This window comes from Ruditapes philippinarum, unplaced genomic scaffold (assembly GCF_026571515.1).
Source record: "Ruditapes philippinarum isolate M1 unplaced genomic scaffold, ASM2657151v2 ctg2568_1_1_1_1, whole genome shotgun sequence".
Lineage (NCBI taxonomy): Eukaryota > Metazoa > Mollusca > Bivalvia > Venerida > Veneridae > Ruditapes > Ruditapes philippinarum.
In genome coordinates this window covers 53,660-65,128 of record NW_026852176.1, presented here as the reverse complement: position 1 = coordinate 65,128, position 11,469 = coordinate 53,660, and the positions used below count along the sequence as shown (strand labels likewise).

General features: G+C 35.6%; 1 long non-coding RNA gene across 1 annotated transcript; it reads left to right on the top strand.

The window, feature by feature from the left end:
- Positions 1-1,997: 1,997 nt before the first annotated feature.
- LOC132751520 (uncharacterized) lies at positions 1,998-10,847 on the top strand. The gene is made up of 4 exons (XR_009628691.1): positions 1,998-2,235; positions 8,050-8,132; positions 8,637-8,699; positions 9,666-10,847. It is a non-coding gene; the product is annotated as an uncharacterized LOC132751520 (long non-coding RNA).
- The last annotated feature ends 622 nt before the right edge of the window (positions 10,848-11,469 follow it).

The window sequence follows — 11,469 nt, the reverse complement described above, 5'->3', positions numbered from 1 at the left end:
TTGTAAGCAAAAATGGTTTCCGATCAATAACTAAAGAACCTTAAAGCCTAGGAACTTCAAACTTGGTATGGTGATTGGTCATGATCAGTAGATAACCCCTATTGATTTTGGGGTCAAAGGTCAAGGTCACATTGACCTCTTGGGTAAAAACGGTTTCTGATCAATAACAAAAGAACCCTTAGGCCTAGGAACTTCAATCTTTGTATGGTGATTGGTTATGACCAGCAGATGACCCCTATTGATTTTGGGGTTAAGGGGTCAAAAGGTCAAGGTCACATTGACCTTGTAGGTAAAAACGGTTTCCGATCAATAACAAAAGAACCCTTAGGCCTAGGGACTTCAAATTTGATATGGTGATTGGTCATGATCAGTAGATGACCCCTACTGATTTTTGGGTCAAGGGGTCAAAGGTCAAGGTCACATTGACCTCTTAGGTAAAAACGGTTTCTGATCAATAACTTAAGAACCCTTAGGCGTAGGAACTGCAAACTTGGTATGGTGATTGGTCATGACCAGCAGATGACCCCTATTGATATTGGGGTTAAGGGTCAAAGGGCAAGGTCACATTGACCTTGTAGGTAAAAATGCTTTCCAATCAATAACTTAAGAACCCTTAGGCCTAGGAACTTCAAACTTGGTATGGTGATTGGTCATGACCAGCAGATGACCCATATTGATTTTGGGGTCAAGGGTCAAAGGTCAAGGTCACATTGACCTTGTAGGTAAAAACGGTTTCCGATCAATTAACTAAAAACACTTAGGCCTAGGAACTTCAAACTTTGTATGATGATTGGTCATGACCAGCAGATGACCCCTATTGAGTTTTGGGTCAAGGGGTCAAAGGTTAAGGTCACATTGACCTTGTAAGTAAAAACGGTTTCTGATCAATAACTTAAGAACGCTTAGGCCTAGGAACTTCAAACTTGGTATGGTGATTTGTCATGACCAGCAGATTACCCCTATTGATTTTGGGATCAAGGGTCAAAGGTCAAGGTCACATTGACATTGTAAGTAAAAACGGTTTCTGATCAATAACTAAAGAACGCTTCGGGCTAGGAACTTCAAACTTGGCATGGTGATTGTCATGAGCAGCAGATGACCCATATTGATTTTGGGGTCAAAGGTCAAGGTCACATTGACCTTGTATGTTAAAACGGTTTCCGATCAATAACTAAAGAACCCTTAGGCCTAGGAACTTCAAACTTGGTATGTGATTGGTCATGACCAGCAGATGACCTATTGATTTTGGGGTCAAGGGGTCAAAGGTCAAGGTCACATTGACCTTGTAGGTAAAAACGGTTTCTGATCAATTAACTAAAAACGCTTAGGCCTAGGAACTTCAAACTTTGTATGATGATTGGTCGTGACCAGCAGATGACCCCTATTGAGTTTTGGGTCAAGGAGTCAAAGGTTAAGGTCATGACAAGTAGATACTTGATAACCCTTATTAATTGTTTGATCACTGGGTCAGAAGTCATGCATAATAACCTTATCACATGACTAATTGGCTGCTGATAGGGGGCATACATGTTTTACAAACATATCTTGTTTAGGTAAAATCAATCGGACAACTCAAGATTTCTATCTAGATTTCTATATCTAAAATCTACTTGTAAATAAATTACAAAATTTAAGAAGTTATATATAAATCTACAGTACTTAGTCAGTTATTTACTCACCTAGTCTTTAAGAAACATCCCGCATATCTACGGCAAATTTAAACGAGACCTCTTGTAACAATTAATTTACACGTTTAAACCTCAGCTTTGCGTGTCTTTTAACTACACAGGCACCCGCTCGAAGTTCAAAGAGTTTCGGCGGCAACGGACAAATCGATACGCTTACACGGGGGAGTCAGGTACTCGATATGCAGGACACAATTTTCGTGAAAGCATTTTCGTTTATCTGTGACTCAAAATAACTTTTGTCCCAGGTTTTATAGGATAATTAAATTATCCTTTCCATCAGTTATGAATAATTGAAATGTTGATTCATCAGAAATATCATTAAAACGTTTACACACTGGCATCGAGCTGGACACCCCTTCAATGGCGTGAAAATGAAGTCGTCCACTTTTGCGTTCATCAACTGCATTGACCCCGTTGTGTGATTACCGTGGAAAGTTAAATATTCGGTCATCCAAAAGGTTTTGTGCCGGAGATAGTAAACTTCAAAAGGGATATTTGTGATGTGGAAGGGGAAATGAACGAACACGGATACATTTTGTAGTTTTGGGTGAGTTTTTTTCTTAGTCTATAAACAAATTGGAAATCATCTGGATTAGACCAGTTTTTATATAATTTTCAGAAGTAAAACCTGTAGATCTAGCAGTATATTGCATCGGCTATCTACTAGATCTATACTGTTTATATAATGTCACAGGGTGAGAAAAATGTGCAGCCTGACCGGGACTCGAACCCGGGACCCTCGGAATACCGTACCGCGGCTTTACCGACTGAGCTATCCGGCCGCTTACACATCTTCTCCCCTATATATAGTTCTGGCTTCCAAAACTTTATAAGCCGCTTTTTAACATTTTTGTTTTTCATCAGATGCGGCACGTCATGTCATATATATAAACGGGTACGCTGAAGACCTTAAGCTACCCTATATAGTGAACAGTTCTGAACCGTGACATACTCCCCTGCTATATTGAAATTCGTCCTCGAATTTCACAGAGTTACAGAGCAATGTAAATTAAACTCTGAGCTATATCAGTCACGGCCCCACGTTGGGCGCCAAATGTCACAGGGTGAGAAAAAATTGTGCAGCCTGACCGGGACTCGAACCCGGGACCCTCGGAATACCGTAAACCGCGGCTCTACCGGACTGAGCTATCCGGCGCTTACACATCTTCTTCCCCTAAATAGTGAACAGTTCTGAACCGTGACAAATAGATCTACATAAAAGAATACGAATAAATCTTGTAAATAATATAGTGGTTGGGTTGGGGCACAAGGAATAAGATGCTTTCCCCTACTGCTAAACCAAAATCAATTACTAGAGGTTTTTTTTTGGAGTTGTAGGACAAAAAGCCCCCCCCCCCCCGGACGAAAGCCCCCCCCCCCTCTAAAAAATGACAAAGTGGACAAAAGCCCCATAAAAATTTACACATAAGACAAAAGCCCCCCCCCTCAAAAATACAGGTAGGACAAAACCCCCCCCCCCCCAAGTACAGCAAAACAAAAGCTAAGGTTTATAGACGAGAACTAATAACTATCTTTTATCACACGCCCAGTGTTAGGGAACTTGGGTTATACTTCAAATTAATCTGGACAAATATGCCCATAAAACATTCCTTCTACAATTTTGTTAGTCAAAAATTTGAAAGTGACTGGTAGGATTTATCAAGTTATGTAGAGTAAGTAGACTGTCAAGTCAAGTCACGAATTCGAAAACCTAGCTAAACGCTGTTTTCCCGGTACTTTCTGTAGCATAGCTCTGTGGAATTCACCTAAGTGGAGTGTAATAGTGAAGTCAATGTTTCGGCCTTTTTTTTAAAATTAAACTGAAATAAAAATCACTTATTTCTTTATAAGAAAATAATTAAATATCATTGTATGAAATAATTCCATAAAAAATAAAGAAATACACAAGTTTACGCAGAAAATAACCTTATTTACAAATTAGTATAGAAGATTCCACTACGTCCTGTTTGAATTTTATTGATTTTCATTATATAAACTATTTTATTTTTATGAAATAATTTGCAATTAGCTATTAAACCCAAATATTGATAATTTTCAAAAAACATCAATTTATTTCACACATTAAACGGTTAAAATAATGATAGAAAAATAGACATATCTTGTAACTGTGTTATGTACTTCATTTGGTGTAATTCCCCAGAGCTAAAACGGTAACGTACCCGGAAAAACGGTGTTTAGCTAGGTTTTCGAAAAGGTCAAGGGAGGTAATAAAGTTTGGAATTTTGGCAAACACACTGTACTTCACAGAATGTGCACATTTATCCAGATTTAACAGTTTTATATTGTGGCAAATTGACATAATAATGCAATAATTGAGCACTCTTAATTGTTACAAATGTATATAATGGTCATATAAAGTCAACAGTGGTATCTTTACTGCATTTTTAGGTGTATGCCAGAATAAATGGGGTCTGGTTTCCTGTAAAATTCATATTTAGGACATTTAAATGTGGCTGTAATATTGTTTTTCTGCTAATAATCTCCTTCCAAAAGACTTTAACTACTCTGAAAATACTTTTATGGTATTTAAATGAAAGGTGGAATAAAGAAAAATAAGCATCTTACATTGGTCCCTGTCACTGTGATATTAAGTAAAATCATATAACAGGCATGGTCATTGTACTAGTTACTTCCCCTGAAATAGGGTCTTTTTTAAATATTTGATTAAATACAAAGTAACCGCAGTATTCACTTTTCGAAGTTAACGTTTAATGCGAAATACTCCATATTTTAAGAAAATAAAAGGAAAATGCTTTAATGCGGATCACATAGAAAAATCTTAAGGGGGCAGGGGACATATTCGAATGATGGCCCCGGTCAAATTTTTTAATAACTCAGAACATGGTGTTTTGAAGGTACTGATAACTTCTGATATTTCTCTCTGTCATTGTAATTCTTCTCTTGTTTGTGCGTAGGAAATGAGATATATTTGGGTTTTGTAACCCGAAACTAAGCATTTTGGTAGCTTTGTTATGTATTTCTGACTCTCCGAATGGAGGTGAAAAAGTTAAAAATCAAGCTTTGACAGTTGGCCGCCAAACAAGTAAGAAATTTTCAGATTAATTTTGTGAAAAATCTAAACGTTATGACAGACACTTTTATTTGTCATTTCTGAAAATGCCAAATAGCTTGCACTGCGACTGTTACTGATATTTTTAAAGGAATCGGGCAAATTTCTGGAGTATGCTGCACCTTCATGAAGATTGCCCCGATATTGGTATATTTTAGGTGTGATTTTGGCTGGGTTGGGGGTAAATATAAAATTGTGTCAGTATTTTTTGAAGGAGCAATGCCATGCAAAACTATTTTTTCTCAATGTATGTCATATATTCATTTAAATAATGCTTGGTGCAACTCGGGGTTAATTCTGCAATGTGAAACAGATTTTTGAAATATTTGGAATTGTTTCTTCACACTGAAATAACAATATTTTTTTCATTTTTGGTCCCCTGCCCCTTTTGCCTTTTTTTATAATACTAGGGGTGTTCCATAAACTAACTATGAAAATCCTGAGGCGTTCATTTTGACTTAGTTTTACCAAAACTAGAAGGGCAAAATCCCAATTTTTAACAAAACATTTGACCCATCAGTTAAAATCCACTGAAGGGTCAAACATCAGGCCTTTTGAAATTGAAGGGTCAAAAGAGCCATTTCAAGGGTCAAACGGACCACCCTGAATACCGTTAAAAATTTGAACCAGTTTAAAAAGAGACAGATTTAGGTTCCCTTTGGATAATATATTTTTTGAGGGCATATACTCGGATAATACTAAAAGATATTTTAGATGTAGCAGAAACGTTTTTAAAAACCGTTACACGATTGAAAATATGCGCCGCAATTTTGCGGTCCCGTTCTCGAGTGCCTATGGTGGAAACTGTAACAGTTAGTTTGGTTAGAGATTTTTTTTGCCCTTAGGGTCAAAGTTGAAAATTTCCTGCAAGAATTCGTAAATTACTTCCATATTGTTAAGTGATATATACGATGAAAAAATAAGTCTAAACACATGACCCAATATTGCCATATTCGCACCCAGTCTTCTATTTTTTACTCCTGAACATTTATATAATTTATGTACTCCGTTTTTTTGTGTCGCCTCTACGGAGTAGTGCGACATATAGGGATCACTTCTCCTCCGTCTGTCCGTCCGTCCGTCACAAAACTTGTCCGGACTACTCATAAACTACTGGTGCAATTTCATCCAAACTTTACAGGAATGATCAGTACCAAGTCTTGTTGTGCATATTGTCAGCATTTTCCGGTTCAATGATTTTTGTCAGAGTTATGGCCCTTTAATAATTTTTAATTTAAAGTTTGTCCGGACTACTTCTCTTATACCACTAATTCAATTTCAATGAAACTTTACAGGATTGATCTGTAGCTCAAGTCCTTGCGCAAATTGCACGGGTTTTCCGGTTAAATGATTTTTGGCCGAGTTATGGCCCTTTGATAAAAAGGTGTTTTTTTTCTGTGTGTTGCCAGATACACAAAAGCTTGTCCGGACTACTCCTCATAAACTACTGGTGCAATTTCATCCAAACTTTACAGGAATGATCAGCACCAGTCTAGTTGTGCATATTGTCAGCATTTTCCGGTTCAATGATTTTTGTCAGAGTTATGGCCCTTTAATAATTTTTAATTTTAAAGTTTGTCCAGACTACTTCTCTAATACCACTAATGCAATTTCAATGAAACTTTACAGGATTGATCTGTAGCTCAAGTCCTTGCGCATATTGCACGGGTATTCTGGTTGAATGATTTTTGGCCGAGTTATGGCCCTTTGATAAAAAAGTGGTTTTTTCTGTGTGTTGCCAGATGCGCAAAAGCTTGTCCGGAATACTCCTCATAAACTACTGGTGCAATTTTATCCAAACTTTACAGGAATGATCAGTACCAAGTCTAGTTGTGCACTGTCCGTCTGTCTGTCTGTCACAAAATTTGTCCCAACATGAAATTGGCCATCATGAGGCGACACATGTGATTACTGATCGCTCTTGTCTAATGGTTAAAAGTTAGGGCTGTCATTGATTATCGCGATATCGATATATCATCAATATTCATCATCCGATACAATATCGATACACACTTTCACATATTGATACAAACTGAAAAAATTAATATTTCTGTTAGTTTAACTATACCTATCTATTTTGGCTCATAAGAGAAGTCACTTTTTTCTTGGTTAACTTTAAACTCCGTTTTCAAATGTCAGTGACAAGAATAACAGTAAAAGAACTTTCTGCTAGTTTGTAGTATTTGAAATGTGTAATACAAGTATGCAAAACAGTGATAACACCATGATCCCAATTTATAACACATATATAAAATTAATGTTTTTTATTGTATCCACTGTCTGTGAAAGTCCATATATCGATGTATCGTGACGTCGATATTTGTCTCTCGATATATCAATACAAAATTTGCCATCACTGACAGCCCTATTAAAAGTGTATATTATGCATAATACTAATTTTCTCCGGGATTAGAAAATCCCCTTTAATGCTTGGTGTATATTAGTTTAAAAATTCTCAATTTTGAGGGCATACTATGTTTTTTTTCCCAAATTTTGGGTTTGTACCCCAAGGCACGTTTAACAAATAGGGGGAAAATGCGGGACAAGGGGCCCATGTTTTTTCATTCCCAATCAGTTGACTGAAAGAAAGAAACTATGATTTTAAAAAAGCAACCAATGACCCCATAGAACCCATTTATTTTCCCAAAGCAATTTAGTGATTTTTCAAAACTAACGGGAGACTCCCATAGAAACCCCATAAATTTTCCATGAGGAAATTGATTTTCCCTTTTTAAATTTTAAACATTTTAATTTTTTTTTTCCCTTTTAAAACCTTGAAATACTTTTCTAAACCATGTCCCTTTATTTTTTAAACCCACATAAATTAGTCCTTAGTAACCGGGGTACCCATAGCAACTAGTGACTTATTTTCCAAAGCAACCTTTATCTTTCAATAGCAACTGTTGGCTTTCTTTTCTTTTCATATCAGTTACAGACTTTTCATAAGAACCAGTGACTTCCATAGCAAAATTTTATTTTCTATAGCAACCAGTACCATTGACTTTCATAGCAACCTGCTGGTCAGCCGGAATCGTAGCCACTGCAGCATTTACTACCAGTAAAGAGCCAGGCTTTATTGTTAGCTAACAAAATTGATAATGGAAGTTTTATAAATGAAAGCTAGACAAAGTCTATTTCAGAAATTTAGCAGGTTTAGCATTTATCTGTATTTATTTACTCTTATTATTTTCCTAAAATGTAAATACTATAACACAATTGAATTAGTTTGTAATGGTACAACAGTTAAAAAATAGTTGCTTAAAATTTCAGGGTCCAATCCTGTAAACTGTCAGCCAAGCAAAATAGATGTGATGGAGGAGACAAGTGATAACAAACTAATCAAAAGAAGAAATGTAAGTGAATTGACTATCAAGTACAAAGTTGTTGTAGTGTTTAAGGGATTTTAGGGTTTTAACTTCTGCATGAATGATAGGATTTCAAAATGAATTGGTTAATGCAGCCACCATTAGTAGATGATGTTTTGCGTGCTGTACTTAAGTCCCTCGGTCAAAGTCATAGCAGTGATGCATTATGTCAGGCATGAGCAGGTACCTGAGTAGATAAACCAACATTCTGTAAGCTTGTTTGATTTATGTAGTTTCCTCACATGAAAGTACACAGAGTCATCAGTGGTATTCAAACTCAGAGCAGTGAGTTGCAAGTGATTTGAAGTCAATTTATCTATGCCAAGCACACCCCATTGTCTGCTTATCTGAACTCTGTTCTTTGAATTGAATTTACATCAAATATCTGATATTGGTTGAGACAGTATTGTTCCAGTTACTACAGCATTCCTTTGGACCACATTAAATATGCATTTGTTAATTGTTATAATGTAAATATTAACCACAATTCAGGTCATATCTTGGATAAAAATGGTTACCTACAACAACTAGATATATTGGTCACAGTTAAATTAAGTAAGTACTTGTACAATATCTACAAAATGTGCTAAAATGATACTTTAGACAGTACTTTACCAAATACAATTCTCTTTGCCTGTTTTGTTCATCAACCATGTGAAACTCTATAGTCATCACAGTCCTCTTGTCTTGAGGAAATTTAAGGATCAATTACTCTTTTATATATCACCTCTAAAGAGAGCATATATTTTGTTAAGTAAAAATAGCTTGGCCCTATAAAGAAATTTGTCATGATTCCTGTCCTTAACCTCTCACTTACACAAAAAATAATGATGCAATAAATTTTTTTTATATGGACTATAATTAATATGCAATTGTAGATATATAGAGGATATTTGTTTAGTTCAGTGTAAGATCGGAATATATTTCACCGAGTGAGCACCAAAAGGTATATTTCACGAGTGGCGCAGCCACGAGTGAAATATGAACTTTTGGTGTTCACAAGGTGAAATATATTTCAATCTTACACTAAACTAAACAAATTTTCTTTTTATTATATGCAAAGAAACGTTTTAAAAAGACATTTAACCTAATACTGAATGAAAAGCGCGCCAAAAAATTATACAACATGACGTCATTTACGACGTCACGTCATAAAGTTGGTACCCAGTACTGTGCACGCTGGTATTTCACTGAAACAACATAAGGGGCTTAAATTCAAAACAGTGAAATTATCAAAGTGGTAATTTCACTGTTTCAAACAGTGAAATTACCAGTTTTATTTCACTGATATATTTCTATAAACCACCGAAAAGCATGTAATAAAAATAATTAATAATCAATAAAAGTTTAGTTAGAAAATTTGTTTGAATAATTTTGCCTCTAAATAAATGTCTGTCTTTTAAAGGCCATGCATATCTTATTCAGAATTTAAATTTATTTAAGAATTATCATATGAAGTACTTTATTTATTAAATTTTGAAATATAAATAAGGTAAAATAGTTTTTTTTGTTTATTTTCAGATATTGTTGTCAAGAAGATTTTCCCTATTCATCGTAGAGGAGCAGAAACATGTTTGGATGGAACATGTGCTTAAACCTTGCTTAAGTTTTGTTGAAACTTTCATTTGATATACTGAAGATGGTTGTTGAATATTGTTTGTTAACAATATCTATATGGCTATATGGCTGTAAAGAGAGATGTTGAAAGGTGCAATTTTAGTGCAAAAAAATGTGCATGTTTAACAACATGTTGAATGAACAAACATTATAATGCAGTAAAACACTAGGAATCATTATGTTTTCAAAACTTTATAACAACTTAGTAAATGTGTCGGAATGTCCATAAATCCATCCACCAAAAGGAGGTATCTACATGTTAGTGAAACTTAATACATTATAGATGCATAAATCTCATTGGGGAGAAATGAATGTTGAATTTTAATATGCCCGAAACAATTTCGGGCATATTATGTTATACCCCCTGGCATCTGTTCCTCCGTACGAACCCAGAGGTACTTGTGTGACTGGGTAACAGTATATAAATAACACATGGGTTTGTTGGTAACAGTAAAAATATCATCCCGAGGAAAATACTGTTACCCGAGGATGATTGTCCATATTATTATTAGGTAGAAGACACCTATTGATTTTGAGGTCACAAGATCAAAGGTCAAGAACTGAAAACAGTTTCCGGGAGCATAACTTAAGTTCCATTTGGCCCACAGTGTTCAAACTTCACAGGATGATTGTCTATATTGGGTAGAAAATCCCTATTGATTTTGGGGTCACAAGGTCAAAGGTCAAGGTCATTATTACTTTAAAACTGAAAACAGTTTCCGGAACATAACTTAAGTTTCATTTGGCCCACAATATAAAAACTTCACAGGATGATTGTCCATATTGGGTTGAAGACCCCTATTGATTTTGGGGTCACAAGGTCAGAGGTCAAGATCATTATTACTTCAAAACTGAAAACAGTTTCCGGAACATGACTTAAGTTCCATTTGGCCCACAGTATTTAAACTTTATAGGATGATTGGCCATATTGGGTAGAACACCACTATTGATTTTGGGATCACAAGGTCAGAGGTCAAGGTCACTATTACTTTAAAAGTGAAAACAGTTTCCGGAGAATAACTTAAGTTCCATTTGGCCCACATTTTGCCTAGCGGTGCTCTTGTTAGTTTTCAGCTCAATTTTTATTAAGAATAAAAGAGTGTGAGCTATTGCTATGTACAGTCATGCCTTACTTTCTTGTTGTCACCTTTAAAACTTTCCCCCATTGGCAATTAAATTTCAAAAAATGGTTCAATTTTTTCCAACAACCCCTTTGAAAAACCCTTAAGAGCCCCAGACTTTTTTCCCCATGCATTAAAATAAAATTTTTTGTCAACAAAATTGCTTGTCATTGAAATTTGGGCTTATATGCGTTTGAACAGGGGTTAAATCCAAGAAAAAGAAGGTCACGGGAGCAAAAATAGAAAATTTGTTAACCTCAAAAGGCACTTTTTCATCCAAATACCGGGGACGGGAAATTTTGTTTCTTTGATTTTTTGTAAAATTTAAATTTTTGGGTCCCCGGGGGCAAAAACTGTCCCCACCTGTCAAATAGGAAAAATCCTTGTTAAACACCCTAGGGGTCCCCCATGTTTAAACTAACCTGTCATAAAACTTTTTTTCGGGAAGCTTGTTAGGAAATTTGGCTGGGATAATTTGAACTTTTGTATTTTCAGAAAAATACTAGGTCACAGGACTTTAATATAATATGGGTTTGATGGGTCAGGTGAGCGATCTAGGGTCATTTTGGCCCTCTTGTTGGCTGTAA